This window comes from Lolium rigidum, chromosome 4 (assembly GCF_022539505.1).
Source record: "Lolium rigidum isolate FL_2022 chromosome 4, APGP_CSIRO_Lrig_0.1, whole genome shotgun sequence".
NCBI lineage: Eukaryota > Viridiplantae > Streptophyta > Magnoliopsida > Poales > Poaceae > Lolium > Lolium rigidum.
The window spans coordinates 12,823,597-12,831,804 of record NC_061511.1 but is presented as its reverse complement, the minus strand read 5'-3'; the positions used below and the strand labels follow the sequence as shown (position 1 = coordinate 12,831,804).

The 8,208-nt window shown below is 41.0% G+C and overlaps 1 long non-coding RNA gene across 3 annotated transcripts; it reads left to right on the top strand.

The window, feature by feature from the left end:
* Positions 1 to 1,819: 1,819 nt before the first annotated feature.
* LOC124708065 lies at positions 1,820 to 6,008 on the top strand. 3 transcript variants are annotated; one of them, XR_007005040.1, is made up of 7 exons: positions 1,822 to 2,471; positions 2,628 to 2,720; positions 3,083 to 3,202; positions 3,290 to 3,356; positions 4,471 to 4,755; positions 4,849 to 4,933; positions 5,012 to 6,008. It is a non-coding gene; the product is annotated as an uncharacterized LOC124708065 (long non-coding RNA). The 3 variants fall into 3 exon arrangements; XR_007005039.1 differs by having other exon boundaries at positions 1,821 to 2,471; positions 4,471 to 4,933; XR_007005041.1 differs by lacking the exon at positions 3,290 to 3,356 and having other exon boundaries at positions 1,820 to 2,471; positions 4,471 to 4,933.
* The last annotated feature ends 2,200 nt before the right edge of the window (positions 6,009 to 8,208 follow it).

Here is an 8,208-nt window from a genome sequence, read left to right as displayed (position 1 = left end):
GGAAAAAAATCATGTCCCGCGTGTAAAAGAAATCATGGCGCAGTTTCTCCAAAATCGTGGCTAGAAACGGTTCGTCTCACGAGGGGAGGAATCCTCTCCCTCTCCCGAGCAAACCCCAATCGTGGTCTTGCTGGCCGTTCTTCCCCCAACGCGTCAGGTAGTAACTGCGGCGGCGTCTGATCTCTCTCTTTTCTCTAACTTACAGGCTTCTCCCTCCTTTCTCTGTGCGCGGAGGGGAAGGGCGACCTGCATAGGTGACTGGCGGTAGGGAACAACGACCTGCGTTGGCGGCGGGCGGCAGGGAACGGCGACATGTGTAGGCGGTTGGGCGCCAGATGTGCAGCCTATAGGTGTGGCGCCGGCCGGAGTTGCTGGTGGCGGACGCGTTCTAGCAGCTTAGATCCGTCCTCGACTCAACCCTGCTGTTCTTAGTTATCTTCTGCTGATCCCATGCTAGATCTTGCAATTTAACTACTACGCAAGATTTTTTAGCTGCATCTTCATGGATAAAAAAATTCAGTGTTATTTATGTCCGTTTCAACGCTCTCTTGAGTGCCAATTGATCATGTTGGATCATCCACGTGTCCTCCATAAAATCTTTGTCATATACCGCCAAGGCTTTTTGTTGGTCCCTTCTTTATGGCCACAATGCATCGCCAGGGTGTTGATTAAAACATAGTGTCCATCTAATTCATGGTAGGCTCCGGGGTGTACAGAAGAGATTCATATGTGTTTGTTTTGATCGGTCTTCCTTTTTTTTGACAACCCCAAGAATTTCTCTTCTAGATTGTGTTCATTAGTTATTCTGATCTTTTTTGGCCCCCATCAATCCAGTTCAGTCCGAGTTACATAAATATATTCTGTGGCAAAGGATCTGCACAAGTGATCAATCGACTCACACTTCATCTTGGTTCATGAAGAAATTTTGCTCGAATTTGCAATGAAATTCAGGAGCAGCTATTTCCTATGTTAGGTCAGATGAAGTGAAAAGTACATCTTAACATTCTACACCCAAAAACGGCTATCACGAAGAAGTTTTCACTGTCATAATTCCAAATTCTCTATTATCCTAACCTATTTCATTGTCCTGCAGAGTGCTTCTTGCACTTGATGCCGTCGAAAGCTTCTAAAGTCGTTCAGCATCCTGTTTTCCTACCTACTGTGCGCATGTACATATGCATCCCATAAACTGTATAGACTAAATCTAATATGATATAACTGATCAACACTTCATCCTTCTTTTTTTATACTGAAGAATCTTAACTTTATTGATGCATATTTGGGCTTACAATTTTACTGCTTGATAGCAGAATTTTCTGTAATAATGTGATCTAGGTTGTTAAATACCCCAGTGCTTGAACATATACAGCCTTCTCATGATCACAAGGGCACCGCTGCACCGGTGGACAAGAAGACAGCCTATCACACTCATCTTGCCTCTGATTTGCTAATCACACTGAATTTTTTAGCTGCATCTTCATGGATAAAAAAATTCAGTGTTATTTATGTCCGTTTCAACGCTCTCTTGAGTGCCAATTGATCATGTTGGATCATCCACGTGTCCTCCATAAAATCTTTGTCATATACCGCCAAGGCTTTTTGTTGGTCCCTTCTTTATGGCCACAATGCATCGCCAGGGTGTTGATTAAAACATAGTGTCCATCTAATTCATGGTAGGCTCCGGGGTGTACAGAAGAGATTCATATGTGTTTGTTTTGATCGGTCTTCCTTTTTTTTGACAACCCCAAGAATTTCTCTTCTAGATTGTGTTCATTAGTTATTCTGATCTTTTTGGCCCCCATCAATCCAGTTCAGTCCGAGTTACATAAATATATTCTGTGGCAAAGGATCTGCACAAGTGATCAATCGACTCACACTTCATCTTGGTTCATGAAGAAATTTTGCTCGAATTTGCAATGAAATTCAGGAGCAGCTATTTCCTATGTTAGGTCAGATGAAGTGAAAAGTACATCTTAACATTCTACACCCAAAAACGGCTATCACGAAGAAGTTTTCACTGTCATAATTCCAAATTCTCTATTATCCTAACCTATTTCATTGTCCTGCAGAGTGCTTCTTGCACTTGATGCCGTCGAAAGCTTCTAAAGTCGTTCAGCATCCTGTTTTCCTACCTACTGTGCGCATGTACATATGCATCCCATAAACTGTATAGACTAAATCTAATATGATATAACTGATCAACACTTCATCCTTCTTTTTTATACTGAAGAATCTTAACTTTATTGATGCATATTTGGGCTTACAATTTTACTGCTTGATAGCAGAATTTTCTGTAATAATGTGATCTAGGTTGTTAAATACCCCAGTGCTTGAACATATACAGCCTTCTCATGATCACAAGGGCACCGCTGCACCGGTGGACAAGAAGACAGCCTATCACACTCATCTTGCCTCTGATTTGCTACTATCATACCACATCACCGTCTTGAATATGAGCTCCTGGTGATCAAGTATGTTTACTAAACTCTGTTCAGCTGTTTGTTTTGTCTGTGTCGCTGGGTTAAATGACAGTATGTCGTCGTCTTTCTCTTTATAATTAATATTGTCATTTACTCCACTGCCTTACCTTTCTTTCTATAAAGTAATTCCGTCATTCTCTCTTCAAGATGAACAATGGAAAGGAGAGGCATGACCAACGACATCATAAATTGCAGTATTGGGTCACATGCATGGTGGCCTGGATGTACTACAAAAAAGAAGTAAGCTTCCTACACTATATCTTTGAGGTAGTAATACATATCATGTGTTCTTCAATGTAGTAATCAAGTTGGAACAGTCAGATCGTTATGTCGTCTGCACTTAATCAAAATAATCGCTTTGGGTACTGCCTTAATCAAGCAATTTTTTTTTGTTTTGGTTTGGAGTGGTCTAAATTCTGCAAATAATCATAGAACCAAAGATGATGCTATGTTTTGTTTGCTATTAGCACACTTTTAAAAACAATTTAAGATCTATTTTAAGTAGATGGTGTGCTTTTTAGGAGATAAAACTTTTTGGTATTGCAATGCAAGTCAACATGTGCATACTTTGTCTGAAGCTAATATACCTTCTGTGTTCTTAGATATCAAGCCCATATACCCTGCTCCATCGGGGCTGTATGAACTATGGCGTCAACAGAATGGCGGTGGTTGTTACTGAAACCCTCAACATGCAGCATCTACTATTTCTTGACTTCAATTTGGTAAGGATTTTGGTTTTCCTCCTCTGCTCTGCTGCTCTGTGTAGTATGGCCATTGAGTAGTGGTTTTATTTCTGTGTACCCGCTCAGGCTCAGGAAGAATCAGGCGGTTGCAAATAGAAAATTGCTTTAGGCTTGGATGTACTACAAAAAAGAAGTAAGCTTCCAACGCTATATCTTCAACATAGTAAACATATGGTGGGTTCCTCAATGTAGTAATCAAGTTGGAACTATCTGATCGTTATAACTATGCACTTAATCAAAATAATTGATTTGCATACTGTCTTAATCAAGCATTATTTTTTTGGTTTGGAGTGGTCTATATTCTGTAAATAATCATAGAACCGAAGAAGATGCTATGATTTGTTTGCTATTAGCACACTCTTAATAATAATTTTATATGCCATGTGTGGCTGGTAGGAATCTCTACCATATTAAATGGCTAGAGGTGGTAGGATGGTTGGTATCGCTCCAATCCCACACGCGGAGAAAAAAAGGAACGAAATAGAAGCGGCCACGCACGCACGACTCATTCAGTTTTGTATTCCTGCATTTTTCTTCCTCCTCATCTCATCACGTCGAAGAGCAGCGCGTAGCAACTGCAGTTCGCCACTACCTCCCATCTCTACCCCCTTCCAACCTGGGTGGCGACAGGAAAAATTGAGGGGGCCTTGCGCGCCGGTGGCCTGGACCTGGAGGCAGCGCCAACAGAAATCTAATGCCTGGCTCGGAGGCAGCCCGGACCTGGGCGGCGGGGGTAGCAAGAATCAAGGGCCACAGGCCTAATCGCCGGGGCGGACGGAGCCTCCGACGTCATCGACCACGAAGTCTCCACCGCCACCCTTGAGCCCCTTCGAGACGCCACCTCGCCTGACCAAGGTACCCGCGTCGCGGCTACGGTCTCGCTCAACGCATTTCTCAATTGTGCCCGTGGTGCTGGGTCCCACATGCAATTCGAGGGGAAGAGCCGAAGAGGAGGATGGCTGTGGAATGCACCGGCGCCGCAGGGATCGAGAGTGAGGAGAGGAAGCAACCGAAGGCTGCGGCGACACCTTGCTGCAGCATGCACGAAAAACGACTTCCGGCTTTTTTTGTTGCGTTCGTGTAATTCACAATCCCCGTCCATAATCATGTGGTTTTTTTAGCTCAAAGAGAGAATGTTTGGATCAGTACATTCCTATGTAAAAAGACTTAACTTATGTGGAAGATTTTATCAAATGACGAACTTATCATGGTCCCGATGAAACTAATCTTCTTTGTTCCTCATTCAGGTGGCGGTGTCTGGCTCAGTCGTTGTTTCATAGATGTCGTCGATCCAGAGTGGCACGGTGTGCACCAACCCTCTTTGGCGAGCCGATGAATAGTGAGGAGTACAAGAGAGTTGTCAGGTGCTGTGTGCTGGACAAGGACAAGGAGAATTTCCCGCACGATGACCTGGCGGAGATCGGGCGGAGAGGCCTCAACATGAGCGGAGGCCAGAAGTATATGATTCAGCTTTCAATGGTTGTCTACATCGATGCAAATATCAACCGTATATCGCTGCATCTCTTTTCAGTGTCAGGATCCTTCTCATTCTCAATTCAACGGCTGTAGCTTAATTATGGAATGATCATTTCGTCATGGATGTGACAGCAACTTTGTTTTTGAAGGACTGTGTCATGGTGTCCCTTGGGGACAAGGGTCATTTTTGTTACACATCAGGTTGAATGTTTCTCCGAGGTTGATCGGATTTTGGTAGGTTTGCTGTTCGCGCTCAAGAAAATAATAAAACTCCATGATACTATCTAATAGTAAATTATTTTCCTTCCTTAGGTCTTGGAGAAGAGGGCAATAATTCAGGAGGGAACTTCTGAGGATCTTCGGTAATTTTGTTAAAACTTGCATTTTGAACTGGTAATGTTTGGAGGATTGTGTATAGCAAGCTAGCTGCAATATATGATTAGCGAAGGAAAAAACTGTTGTTTAGTCCATATAACTTCATCTGTAAATAGTCTCCGGACCAATACTCCTCAAGTAGCTCAAATTTCAGGAACATTGACCATATTTCCTCTCAATTCCACCTAACCCAGTACTAGAATCATCATGTACAAGCTTATGTGTGCTAGCAAATGCAAAATTATGACCTCCAGCAGGCTTGCACCGATGATGTCAATGCCTGATTAAATAAGACCTTTTATAGGCCTAGAACTGAAGTTCACTTCAGTGTAACCTATTTTCACATCGTTCATACATGTTGACATCATCCTACTAATTTCTACTCATTTCTCATCGTTGACGGAGGAAAGGGGAGAATGACCCATTGTACCTTGTTGCTTTGAAGTGTTGGTGAAAAACATAAATGCACAACGATGAGAAATGAGTAGGAAATTAGCAGTACGATGATGTCAACATGTATCACGACCATATCATATCATGTCACATTAGTATCACAAACCACAAACCACGCTCAAGACATACTACCCATAATAGAGTGACTTTTGATATATGATATCATATATGTTTATTTATTCCCAACCAACACCGGTTGTCTACTATATGTTTTACATGTGTCAATGCAAAGAAACGATGATGATTTGCTGTTGTTATAAGAGAGAACTCAGGGGACTATCCCATTTTTAGACTGGTAAATGAAAACGCCGTTGTACTTTCTAGACTGTCTATGGTTGATACTGAAACCAGGACACGGTAGGCCATATTCGGTCAAGGCTGCATTTGCTTGCCCCTCATCCTTCCCTTAAGTACCTCCTGCATTCAATAATTTAACACCTCACTACCGGATGTCCTCTAATACAGAGTACAAACCCGAGTTTATCTGCGTTTCTATATATTTAGTCGTGTTTCCTTTGAATTTTTTTCCTTTGCTCTTTGTAAAGTGATGCTCTCTGATAATTACGTGGTTCATCTGTGATTTGGCAGGTACAAGGTAAGGGCGTAGAGGCATCTGTGTGATCAGTCTCTAAGAACTGTATTGAATTGGATGATAGTCAGATTACCCAGGTTGGGTTTAAACTCTTGGTTATTTTGTGGTTTATTTGCAGTGCGTGCTTGGTATTGTTTCATTATTCACAGCTCTCAGTGTAGTACCATTTGGTGCGAAAAAGGAGAAGGTCATATATGTGTACCATATTAAGCATCTTTGCATTGAGCATTCTTCAAGTGTTACTTTGTTGAAAAATAGTCATAAACTGTTAGCATATCCAAAGCTTTTGGTTGACAAAAGGAATATGCGCTTTAGAATTTAAAGTTTGCAGAAGGACTCCGATCCTTGAAAAAAATACAGATCAAGGAAATACAGAGAAACAAAAGTTGCTTAATCTCGCCTCTAAAGAAGCACAATGATGATGCTACTATTGGGATTTCACAACAGTAAAACTAAAAAAAATGCTCCAACAACACTAGCCTTTTACAAAAAAAAAATACTCCTCATTTTTCGTAGTTCTGATCTTAATTTGTGGATTCGTTGTTAATAGGGTCGTTTAGCACGGTGGTAATTCTCATGTGCAGATTCTTCTCTTCAAGACGTATATTTAACATAGCTTTGAATTTTGCAGTTACTACCCACCGATACAGGTTGATCAGGTCCAACCACCAACTGACTTTGACCAGGATGCAGATGACTTACCAAGTGGCCATGGAAGAGGACGTGGCTGCCGGGGATGGGCAGGGGAAGAGGTAAATATCCGCCAGTTTACACTAATTAAATTTGATATGTCTCTACAAATTGTGCGCTCTTGATTCTGCAGATTAAAAGAACTTGATTCATTGTTCAGCCATTTCTAATGTGCATTTGATGTTCATAGGTATCTAGAAAAGCTCTCTCTTATGTGCGTCTTTAAGGGTTACTCTTGGTACTTGGACCTTTTTTTGCCGTACACATCATCTCAACCATGAGTACACGATGAAAAATTGTGAGACAAAGCTAACGGATAGATGGACCTTCATAAAAGAAATGATCAATCCTCTTTAGTCATTATACTGGTCATGTACGTACTTACCTTTAAGTTTGTTGTCAAATTCATGTAAATGTTAATAATGCAATGCTTGAATAATTATTAGAGTATACATGCTGATTATTGTCTATAATGAATAGGCACTTCCAGTGGTTTAAAGTTTCTTGACAATATTTTGCTTGTACTAAGTTATTTGTGGGATGCACTGAAGCTTAGTTTGTTCATCCATTTATATGTAATAAATGAAATAGTCTAAGTCTGATATATACGATGCTTATTTACCTTCTACCTAAAACTTGTTGGAGAAGATGGAGTTATTTTTGTCAGCTTCCAAATGTTGATTTAGCCTCGTGTACTGTGCTACTACCTCTGGTGAAGAGTCTGTACTAACATTTTTCCAAGGGAAGTCTAAAATTTATCTCCATCCACTCCCTGCTCATGATGGAGGCATGCGTCCGCCATCCGTTAAAAGAGAGGAGCTAGCAGCTGCAGATGCACATCCCCACCACTGGACTGATGCCGTATGAGCTGGTGTACAAGAAGCTACTTCTGGGTTGAAGAAGATATATTAGTACTATGATATTTTAGCTCTTGTGATTGACATGCAGTGGAATTAGCAGATCATGTAAGTTGTGTGTTGTACTAAAATGGTAATAGGCTTAAATTAAGTTTTTTCAATGTACCACTTTTCTCAATTGAGTCACTGATGGACATATCAGTCTCTTATCTCAAGTTCAGCTACAGAATAATGCATTGGCAAAGAGATCTGTGTTAACTCCTGTAAAAAAATGGTTACCCTGTATTAAACTACAACCATGGTTTTTCAAGTCAAAACTGTACTAGCAAGTTTTAGAGAGAATTTGGGACCAACAACACCACTTGACACTTGAAATCGCTTAAACCTATATATGCATCGCTTGACACTTGAAATCGCTTAAACCTATATATGCATCGCGATAGTCGATCGTGGTAGAGAAGTGATGAAACTTGAGATTTTTTGCTGCGTAAAATTGCCGAAGGTGATATAAAGATAGAGATCTATTAAATACAGAGGAAAGG